Below are 11,674 nucleotides of genomic sequence, written 5' to 3'. Positions count from 1 at the left end.
AGTGGGATTGAGGCACACAGGAACACTTTGTCACGTAAACAATCTAGTTGTTTTATTCAGATCCTCATAAACCAAGCCGTATAACGGGCCACAGCCACTCTCCCCGCAGGACAACAATGTCTCTCTGTTGGTTTCAACCGCCGAGTGTCCATATAGTTCATTCTCTGGTATCAGCCAGTCCACATTTCCTTTTCTCAGGGTTACCTGTCAGTCGCTTTGCAGGTTTCTATGTAGGCTCGACCTCCAGAGAGACTCTCACTGGGCTCACTAACCTGGCCCTCGGACCAGCTCCGTTCGACGGCACCTGCTGTCAGGCCAGAGCCCCAGTAGACTCTGCAACTCCATGGACTTTCACAGCCCTTTGCTGTCTCAGCATGCACATGATCTCCTGACCATGTGCTTTCAGCAAGATGCTGTTACGTCCGGGTGGTGGAACCTCTGGGCCGTACACCGGTTTCCCTTGAGGAGGCAGCCAGGCAGGTCACCCCGCCAGAGGGTCTGGGTGCACGGTAGCCGAAGCACTGGTGGTAGTCAGACAGTCCGTAGGGGAGCAGGAAAGGTGGATGGAGTTCTGGACGGTAGTCCGGGTGACGAGGCTCAGAGTCCGAGGCCAGGTGGTAAGGTCAGGCGGGATCCGGAACCTGCTGAGCGATGGGACGGGTCACCAAACGGAGCCAGGGACTGGAGACTGGCGGAGCTGCAGAGGTGGTGGCACATCCGCCGAAGTCACCGTCAGGGTACGGGAAAGAGCGTGGTTCGGAGCGGCTGGCGTGGCAGGACAGGCTCTACGAGACAGGACAGGGTTAATACAGGCAAAGCACAAGGCAAAGCAATAGGGGACCTGAACACTAGCTTGCTAAACACGTAGAACAGGCCCCGCCCACCAGGAAAGTGAATCTTAATATACCCTGTACCTGTCTATGCAATTTCCTGTTTCTAGGTGCTGGCCCTTTAAGAGAGGGTCAATGACCGCGCACGCGCCCTAATGCGCATGTGCGAGGCCCGGGTGCCAGAAGCCAGAGGAGGGAGCGGTGAGTAGGAAGCAGGAGAGCCGGGCAAGATTTTAATGGCGCAAAAGTCCACACTGTTACATTTTTTATGTATGGTAAGATTCCATTTTGACTTTTACTTTATGCCCTCTAGTCCCAGCTGCAACAGCGACAATTTTGAAGAGTGGGTGGAGCCTCATGGGGAGAAACATCTAGCTGTGGGCACACAGTGCATTTGTTTTGCAGATTTGGTGCAATTTGTAGTACAAATCTGCATGTCTATCTTTATGCCAGCTATGGCAGCAAAGTCAATGTAAATGCTGATGTGCTGTGCGCATGTTATTTTTTCTTGCAGATTTGGTGCAATATACAGCATGCGATTGTAGTTGTTTTTCCTGCATTTTTTTAGCCCTTCAACCCATTGATTACATTAAGAAAAACGTATGGCACAAAAATGTACCAAAACGCATGTGTTTTTTGGTGCATTTTTCTGTCAGAAGCTGCAGATTTCATGGAGACCATTTCTGCACCAAATCTGCAACATGGGAACAGAGCGCAGCCAACAGAGTAGTCATAATTTACAACATTTGATTGGAGTGGATTTTTTGAGGACAACATTTTAGCAACTCCATTCTAGATGGTTCACTAATGAGCTGTCTAGATTGTAGTGGATTGTTTGATGATCTGCCCATAGCCTGCACTCTGGACAGGTCGGTGCTGAGGTGACTAGAATGGAGTTTTTGTGGAGGAATATAAGGCTATGTGCCCACGGGAGCTTGCATCTGCAGATTTTGCCGCGGAAAACATGCGGATTTATCCTGATTTTCCAGATAAATCCGCAGGTTTTAGCATGTATAGTCACTTCCCATGTTATCCTATGGGACATGGAGAGTGCTGTGTCCACGCTGCGGAAAGTGCGGCTGCCAAACATGCTGCGGATGTCCGCATCCGCAGGTATAATTGCATGTCAATTATTCATGCGGAATTACCTGCGGATGTCCCGGCCCTCCACTATGGAGATAGAGGCCGGGACGTCCGCAGGTAATTCGCATGAGTGTCCGCATGGGAAACATGCGCTCGTACCTGCGGATACATCCGCAGGTACGAGCGCCCGTGGGCACATAGCCTAAGGGTTGCATAATATTATATGGAGGAATATGGGGGCTGCGAGCTGCATAATGCTATATGGCTGCTGCATAATAGTATATGGTGGAATAAGGGCTGCACACTACTATATGGAGGAATATAGGGTCTGAATAATAGTATATGGAGGAATATGTGGGCTGCATAATAGTATATGGAGGAATATGTAGGCTGCATATTATATTATATGGTGGAATATGGGGTTCATTATAAAACAGATGACTATGAGGAGTGCATTAATATGAAGGACTATGGGGTGCATTATAATATATGGATAACTATGGGGAGTGCATTTTGATATATGGATAACTATGGGGAGTGCATTATAATATATGAAGGACTATGGGGTGCATTAAACTATATGGAGGACTATTAAGGTGCATTATAAACACATGGATTACTATGGGGTGCATTAGATGATATGGAGAACTATGTGGGGCCTATTATACTTTATGGAGGACTATGGGGGACCACATTATATTATATAGAGGACTATGTGGGGTCCATTATATCATATAAAGGCTTTGTTGGGCGGGCCCATTATATTATTTGGAGGGCTAAGAGGGAGCCTTTATAACTTTATCTAGTTATTTGAGGGTCATTATACTGTAAGCATATATGCCGTGTAAAGGTTTGTGAGGGGTCTATCATACTATGCAGAGGGCTGTGGGGGGGCATTATACTATTTAGAGGGATAGTATGGACCATTATACTCTATGTATGCACATTATACTGCATGGAGGGCTTTGTGGGGGTCACAGTTTGGGATCTTACTGTGTGGAGGTCACCATTCATTGCTTGGGTAACTGAAGGGGGGTACAGTAGGGTCATCATACTCTACTTGTGGAAGTTGCTGTGGAGGATTTTACTGTAGGGTATCATACAGTGTTTGTCGGACACCTTTGTTGGCGTCATACTTTATGGCTGCAATGGAAGGGGAATCTAGGGGCTTCAATAGGAGGAAAATTATTCTCCAAGGGTACGTGCACACGATCAGGATTCACTGCGTCCTGGACTCAGCGGGTTCTGACCTGCGGGGCCACGAGTCTTCTACGCAGCAGACCACAGTTGCCTATGATCAGTGTTTGGGGTGCTGCAATCTCTTGCTTCTGTTTTCCCTATGGAGAATGCTTGCGACTCCGCAGCAAACAATTGACATGCTGGGGCTCGGAAAGCCGCCCCGCAGGTCAGTGTTTGCTGCAGGAAAAACAAGTGGGCACGGGATTTTTTGATATCCCATCCACTGTGCTTGTACTGTACAACGCAGCATTTTTGAAACAGCTGAAGCATGCGGTGTCCAAAACACTGTGAACATGTTAACAATCATCGTGTGCACATACCCAAATAAGTGCTGTAAAGTTGTGAAGTATGCTTCTGTGGCCCAGACGATTATTTTTTTTGGGAGGGGCCCAATTAGAAATTTTGCTATGGAACCCCATGATTTCTATGTACGCCCCTGGCCTTCACTCTGTACAGTTAGGTTGAAGTTGCTGGAGCAAGGTTCTCACTGGATGAACAACAATCTAGACGACTCATCACAGAGACCACTAGAATGCAGCAGATTCCAGGAGCTCCTCAGACTACAATCTAGTGGAGTAGGAATTATTGAGAGATATATATACACCGTATTTTTTCGGACTATAAAGACGCACCGGACCATAAGACGCACCCTGGTTTTAGAGGAGGAAAATAGGAAAATAAAATTTTAAGCAAAAAATGTGGTTATAACAAACTGTTATAGGAGTAATGTCCCCAAATTCTCTACTAAGGTACCCCATCCTGGAAATGATCTTCCTGCCTTATTATATATAGATGTATATATAATTATATACAGTTAGGTCCAAAAATATTTGGACAGTGACACAAGTTTTGTTATTTTAGCTGTTTACAAAAACATGTTCAGAAATACAATTATATATATAATATGGGCTGAAAGTGCACACTCCCAGCTGCAATATGAGAGTTTTCACATCCAAATCGGAGAAAGGGTTTAGGAATCATAGCTCTGTAATGCATAGCATCCTCTTTTTCAAGGGACCAAAAGTAATTGGACAAGGGACTATAAGAGCTGCAATTAACTCTGAAGGCGTCTCCCTCGTTAACCTGTAATCAATGAAGTAGTTAAAAGGTCTGGGGTTGATTACAGGTGTGTGGTTTTGCATTTGGAAGCTGTTGCTGTGACCAGACAACATGCGGTCTAAGGAACTCTCAATCGAGGTGAAGCAGAACATCCTGAGGCTGAAAAAAAAGAAAAAATCCATCAGAGAGATAGCAGACATGCTTGGAGTAGCAAAATCAACAGTCGGGTACATTCTGAGAAAAAAGGAATTGACTGGTGAGCTTGGGAACTCAAAAAGGCCTGGGCGTCCACGGATGACAACAGTGGTGGATGATCGCCGCATACTTTCTTTGGTGAAGAAGAACCCGTTCACAACATCAACTGAAGTCCAGAACACTCTCAGTGAAGTAGGTGTATCTGTCTCTAAGTCAACAGTAAAGAGAAGACTCCATGAAAGTAAATACAAAGGGTTCACATCTAGATGCAAACCATTCATCAATTCCAAAAATAGACAGGCCAGAGTTAAATTTGCTGAAAAACACCTCATGAAGCCAGCTCAGTTCTGGAAAAGTATTCTATGGACAGATGAGACAAAGATCAACCTGTACCAGAATGATGGGAAGAAAAAAGTTTGGAGAAGAAAGGGAACGGCACATGATCCAAGGCACACCACATCCTCTGTAAAACATGGTGGAGGCAACGTGATGGCATGGGCATGCATGGCTTTCAATGGCACTGGGTCACTTGTGTTTATTGATGGCATAACAGCAGACAAGAGTAGCCGGATGAATTCTGAAGTGTACCGGGATATACTTTCAGCCCAGATTCAGCCAAATGCCGCAAAGTTGATCGGACGGCGCTTCATAGTACAGTAGTACAGATGGACAATGACCCCAAGCATACAGCCAAAGCTACCCAGGAGTTCATGAGTGCAAAAAAGTGGAACATTCTGCAATGGCCAAGTCAATCACCAGATCTTAACCCAATTGAGCATGCATTTCACTTGCTCAAATCCAGACTTAAGACGGAAAGACCCACAAACAAGCAAGACCTGAAGGCTGCGGCTGTAAAGGCCTGGCAAAGCATTAAGAAGGAGGAAACCCAGCGTTTGGTGATGTCCATGGGTTCCAGACTTAAGGCAGTGATTGCCTCCAAAGGATTCGCAACAAAATATTGAAAATAAAAATATTTTGTTTGGGTTTGGTTTATTTGTCCAATTACTTTTGACCTCCTAAAATGTGGAGTGTTTGTAAAGAAATGTGTACAATTCCTACAATTTCTATCAGATATTTTTGTTCAAACCTTCAAATTAAACGTTACAATCTGCACTTGAATTCTGTTGTAGAGGTTTCATTTCAAATCCAATGTGGTGGCATGCAGAGCCCAACTTGCGAAAATTGTGTCACTGTCCAAATATTTCTGGACCTAACTGTATATATGGCCCACGTGGTCACGGCAGGTGCTGCTACAGCCTGCTCGTGCCACCGATGACCCGCTCCACCCTCATTCACCACAGCCCTACATTCAGACTATAAGACGCAACCTCCACTTTCCCCCAACATTTGGGGGGAAAAAAGTGCGTCTTATAGTCCGAAAAATACGGTGTAATATATATTATATATGATGGATATAATTTTTATTACAAAAGCTAACACTGATTGTTCAGATTTTCCCAAATTTGACTTTTCCTGTATGCCCACCAGTCCCGGACGCAGCACCAACATTTTTGAAGAGTGGGCAGAGCTTCACGGGGAGAAGCGTAACAGAACCGTCACTTCTGTGTTATAAATTTTGACAGGAATATCCAAGGTACTGAAGTATGTTTATGTTGTAATGTATGATTTTATTTTTTTTTAACATAACACAAAACTAATACACAAAGTGACCCAAATTTCTCCCCCTCAACCTTTATTAATACTGACAAACAAAATTCTGATCTTCATTAATTGAGGCTGTAATCTTTTATGACTGTCTGCCAAAAAAAATAACTGCAGCAACTCCATTCTAGCTATTTCACCACAGAGTTTCTAGATCGGAGTTGCTGCTCTAAGGTTCATGATTTCTAATCTCATAGCACTGTCTATAAGGAACGTCCTCTGTACAGTAATTCCATTCTCTCACTACAGAGGTGACTAGATTGGAGTTGCAGAGAAAAAGAGAAAGCTGTGTAACAGGATCACCAAGTTTTTCAAAAATAGAAAATATTTTTATTGTTGACAAAAAACACCAAAAAAGTGTTAAAATCATTTAAAACACTAAAAAGTAAACAAACATACTGGGGTTTGCATCTAATAAAGCACAATAATCCCCAAGATTCCTCCTCAGTCAAACTATACTACACATGGGAAATGTACTTATAGCCATGCAAAAAGCAGCAATTTAGCAAATATATAACAGCCATAACACTTCATATAATGTGACAACTATAGTGCCTTGCTAAAGTATTCGGCGCCCTTGAATTTTTCAACCTTTTCACACATTTTAGGCTTCAAAGATAAAAATTTAAAATTTTATGGTGAAGAATCAACAAGTGGGACACAATTGTGAAGGTGAACAATATTTATTGCTTAAGTTAAATTTTTGTAAAAAATAAAAAAAAAACTGTAATAAAACTGAAACGTTGGGCGTGCAATATTATTCAAGCCCTTTCAGTTAATACATTATAGCACCACCTTTGGCTGCAATCACAGCTAACAGTCACTTGGGGCATGTCTTTATCAGTTTTGCACATCGAGAGACTGAAATTTTTGACCATTCTCCTTTGCATACAGCTTGAGCTGAGTGAGGTTGGATGGAGAGCGTTTGTGGACAGCAGTTTTCAGCTCTTTCCACAGATTCTCGATTGGATTCAGGTCTGGACTTGGCCATTTTAACACCTGGATACGTTTATTTGTGAATCATTCCATTATAGATTTTGCTTTATGTTTCAGATCAATGTCTTGTTGAAAGACAAAATCTCCGTCCCAGTCTTTTGTAGACTCCAACAGGTTTTCTTTAAAAATGGTCCTGTATTTGGCTCCATCCATCTTCCCATCAATTTTAACCAAATTCCCTTTCCCTGCTGAAAAAAAGCAGGCACAAACCTTGATGCTGCCACCACCATGTTTGACAGTGGGGATGGTGTGTTCAGCGTGATGAGCTGTGTTGCTTTTACACCAAACATATTGTTTGACATTGTGCCCAAAAAGTTCGGTTTTGGTTTCATCTGACCAAAGCAACTTCTTCCACATGTTTGGTGCGTCTCCCAGGTGGCTTGTGGCAAACTTTAAACAACACTTTTTATGGATATCTTTGAGAAATGGCTTTCTCCTTGCCACTCTTCCATAAAGGCCAGATTTGTGCAGTGTACGATTGATTGTTGTCCTATGGATAGACTCTCCCACCTCAGCTGTAGATCTCTGCAGTTCATCCAAAGTGATCATGCAAGAGGTCACCTGCATCTCGGATCAGTCTTCTTGTTTGACATGACATTTTTGGGGGACGGACAGGTCTTGGTAGATTTGCAGTGGTATAATACTCCTTCCATTTCAATATGATCGCTTGCACAGTGCTCCTTGGGATGTTTAAAGTTTAGGAAATCTTTTTGTAAGCAAATCCGGCTTTAAACGTCTCCACAACAGTATCACGACCTGCCTGTTGTGTTCCTTGGTCTTCATGATGCTCACTGTGCTTTAGGTCCTGTGCGCACACTGCGTTTTTACCTGCGGTTTTGCTGCGGAAATTTCTTGAGAAATGTTTGTAATCTTTCTGCAGACATTTCCCAGCAAAACCTATGGGAAAAAAAAATAGCTGTGCGCACACTGCGTTTTTTTTCTCAAGAAAATTCTTTCTGCAGAATTTCTTGAGAAATTTCTTGAGAAAATATGCATGTCACTTCTTTTCCGTAGGTACCTGTGGTATTTCACTCCATTCACTGTAATGTAATCGCGAAAAACCGCGGGTATACCACAGGTAGCAAATGATGTGCGGTATACCCTTGGTATAGCCGCGGTTTACCTGCGGTAATGTTCATCACTGCCTGCGTTTTGCAGGGAAGTGATGTCATTTTGACAGGAAGAGGAAGCGGAGCAGAGCATAAACACACATCACACTCCCTGGACGCCGCACGGAAGCACTTCCGTGTGACCTCCGTCGGGTGCCCGTGCAGTCTGTGTCCCGCTCCAGCCCCGCGGCTGCTCGCATAGCAGTGTGTCAGTGTCTGGCCGCACTGCAGTGTCAGCAGCTTCTCACACTGCAGTGCTGGCAGCCACGGGGATGACGAGCGCTGCTGTCAGGTTAGATGAGATCATTACCTGCTGTGATGATCTCCTGCTCTCCTGACGTCAGCACTGTCACTGCCTTCCATTGCCCGCCGCAATCTCACGTCTCGCGGGTGGCCCGAGACTGTCACTAGCGGTGATGTCACGGGCTCTCGCGATACTGCTAAGAACGCGGCGGGCATAGAAGGCAGTGACAGCGCTGATGTCAGCAGATAGTCACTGCAGGTAATGATCTCATCTAACCTCCTGACAGCAGCGCTAGTCATCCCCTGCAGTGACCTTGGCTGACCTATTGATGTTAGCTCAGGTCACTGCACTACCCTCCCAGCCAATGGGGAACATTCTGTTCTTCATTGACTGAGACAGTGGCTATGGTATGGATCATCGTGGGACCCCCTTATTGGATTACACCGGACCCGGATTTGATTGTTCTTTTCAATAAATTGGTGAAAGAGGGAATGTTTTGGGGAGTGTTTTTTTCAAATAAAACTTTTTTTGTTGTCTATTTCTTACTGACTGGGTTTGTGATGTCAGGTATCTGATAGACGCTTAACATCATTAACTCCAGGGCCTGATGCCAGGTGACATTACACATCTGGCATCACCCCCATGTATTACCCAGTTTGCCACAGCACCAGGGCAACGGGATGAGTTGGGGCAAAGTGCCAGGATTGACACGTCTAATGCATGCACCACTTCTGGGGCAGCTGCAGCCTGCTATTTTTAGGCTGGGGAGTTTCCAATAATGGTGGACCTCCCTAGTCTGAGAATACCAGACCACAGCTGTCCGCTTTACCTTGGCTGGTGATCCAATTTGGGGGGGGACCCCACGTTTTTTGTTTTAAATTATTTAATTTAAAATAACAGCGTGGGGTGCCCACTGTTTTGGATTACCAGCCAAGGTAAAGCTGCCAGCTGTGGTTTGTAGGCTGCAGCCGTCTGCTTTACCCTAGCTGGCTTCAAAAGATAGGGGAGACCTCACATTGTTTTTTAATTAGTTATTTATTTTTTGGCTAAATACAAGGCTAAGCACCCTTTAGTGCCACATGAAAGTCACTAAAGGGTGCCAGCTTAGAATATGCAGGGAGGTGGGACATTATATAGGTCTTTCTTATCTATTATCTATTCATCTATCCATCTTTCCCTCTATCCATTGTCTGTCTATCGATTATCTATATTATTTATCGCAGTTACAGCTTTAAAAAAAAAAAAAAAAAAAAAAATCGCAGGGACCAACCTGTGGAAAAACCTCGGCAAAAACGCATGCGTTTTTCCCCGCGGTTTTGGTGCGTTTTTTTTTCTGCAGGTGCAGTAATCTTCAACTCCCAGAAGTTTCTCAAGAAATTTTCTTGAGAAAAATCACTTTTCTAGTGTGCACATAGCCTTAAACAGAACACCGAGACCATCACTGAGCAGGTACATTTATACAGAGACTTGATTACACACAGGTGGCTTATATTTATCATCAGACATTTAGGACAACATTGGATCATTCAGAGATCCTCAATGAACTTCTGGAGTGAGTTTGCTGCACTGAAAAATAAAAGGGGACGAATAATATTGCACGCCCCAATTTTCAGTTATTTTTTACAAAAATTTAAAATAAGCAATAAATATCGTTCACCTTCACAATTGTGTCCCACTTCTTGATTCTTCACCATAACATTAAAATTTTTATCTTTATGTTTGAAGCCAGAAATGTGGGAAAAGGTTAAAAAATTCAATGGAGCTGAACACTTTCGCAAGGCACTGTATATAAAGCAGCTGTAATTGCATATAATGTAGCAGCACTCAAAAAAGTATCAAGCAGCATATAAAAACGGATTTTTGTGTACTCACCGTAAAATCGTTTTCTCTTTGCCATCATTGGGGGACACAGGACCATGGGTGTTATGCTGCTTATCCATAGGAGGACACTAAGTAGATGCAACAGACATTAGCTCCTCCTCTGCAGTATACACCCCCTGGCCGAGCCAGGCAACCTCAGTTTTAGTACACAAGCAGTAAGAGAAAAAAAATAGTAAGAACTTATCTTAACGGAGGAACATGAGAAAAAGAATCATAACAAAATAAGGTACTGAGAGAACCAAGGCCCAACAGGGCAACAGGGTGGGTGCTGTGTCCCCCAATGATTGCTAAGAGAAAACGATTTTACAGTGAGTACACAAAAATCCGTTTCTTCAGCGCTCTATTGGGAGACCCAGACGATTGGGGTATAGCTACTGCCCTCTGGAGGCCACACAAAGCACTACATCAAAAGTGCAAGGCCCCTCCCCCTCTGGCTATACCCCCCCCGTGGTATCACGGGTTCTCCAGTTTTAGCTTTGTGTGCGAAGGAGGTCAGACATCCACGCATAGCTCCACAGATTTTAGTCAGCAGTAGCTGCTGACTATTTCGGATGGAAGAAAAGAGGACACATATAGTGTCCCCAGCATGCTCCCTTCTCACCCCTGGATGGTGTTGTAAGGTTGAGGTACCTATTGCTGGTACGGCGGCTGGAGCCCACATGCTGCTTTCCTTCCACATCCCCCTGAGGGGCTCTGTGGAAGTGGGATCCTGCCGGCCTCAAAGCTCTGACGCCGGGCTCCATCCACAGACCCATTTGAACCTGTTGGATACGGAGCTGGAGTACCGTTCAGGGACTTGGCCCTGCACCATTACAGGTACTCTGTGTCCCCGTACACACAGGCACAGCACACTCCAGACTTGCTGGGTGTGCTAGTGCGCCGGGGACAGTAAAGGGTTACAGTCACTGCAGCTTTGCTGAGTGACTTTGTGTTTTGGGAACTACCGCGCCGGACGCTCCGGGAGCGGCGGCGCGGCTGGGACTTGTAGTTCGCCGGGGACTGGGCGCCGACCGCGCTTTTACGGCGGCGGCGCTTATAAATCCAGTCCCCGGCTTCTGCGGCCTAGTGCCGCTTCGTTCCCGCCCCCTCCCTGTCACTCAGGGAAGGGGACAGGCGCTGAGCAATCAGCAGCGCCGAGGGCTGGAGCCTTTTTACATGCTCCAGCCCTCTCACTGCACACTGTCGGGCGCCGGATTCCCGCTCTGCCTTGGGGGCACGCCCACGGCCCGCCCCTCCTCACATGAGCTGGGGAAGAAGCCGGCAGCCATTACTGAAGTCCGAGCTCGGATTTTCAGCAACCAGGCAGGACGGTGGCGATCATACACCCGCTTATAGGCGGGCGGTAAGCGGCACACATAGTGCTGACCACAGATAAC

At 45.2% G+C, this 11,674-nt stretch overlaps 1 long non-coding RNA gene across 1 annotated transcript in view; it reads right to left on the bottom strand.

Annotated features, from left to right (window-relative positions):
- Window positions 1-479: 479 nt before the first annotated feature.
- LOC142309872 (uncharacterized) overlaps window positions 480-11,674 on the bottom strand; it is a 54,236-nt gene continuing 43,041 nt past the window's right edge. The window contains exon 3 of the long non-coding RNA XR_012754020.1: window positions 480-785. This is a non-coding gene — a long non-coding RNA (uncharacterized LOC142309872). The remainder of the gene's footprint in view (window positions 786-11,674) is intronic.

This window comes from Anomaloglossus baeobatrachus, chromosome 5, assembly GCF_048569485.1.
Source record: "Anomaloglossus baeobatrachus isolate aAnoBae1 chromosome 5, aAnoBae1.hap1, whole genome shotgun sequence".
In the NCBI taxonomy this organism is placed as follows: Eukaryota; Metazoa; Chordata; class Amphibia; order Anura; family Aromobatidae; genus Anomaloglossus; species Anomaloglossus baeobatrachus.
The sequence above is the reverse complement of the archived record's forward strand: the minus strand, read 5'-3'. Positions and strand labels throughout refer to the sequence as shown.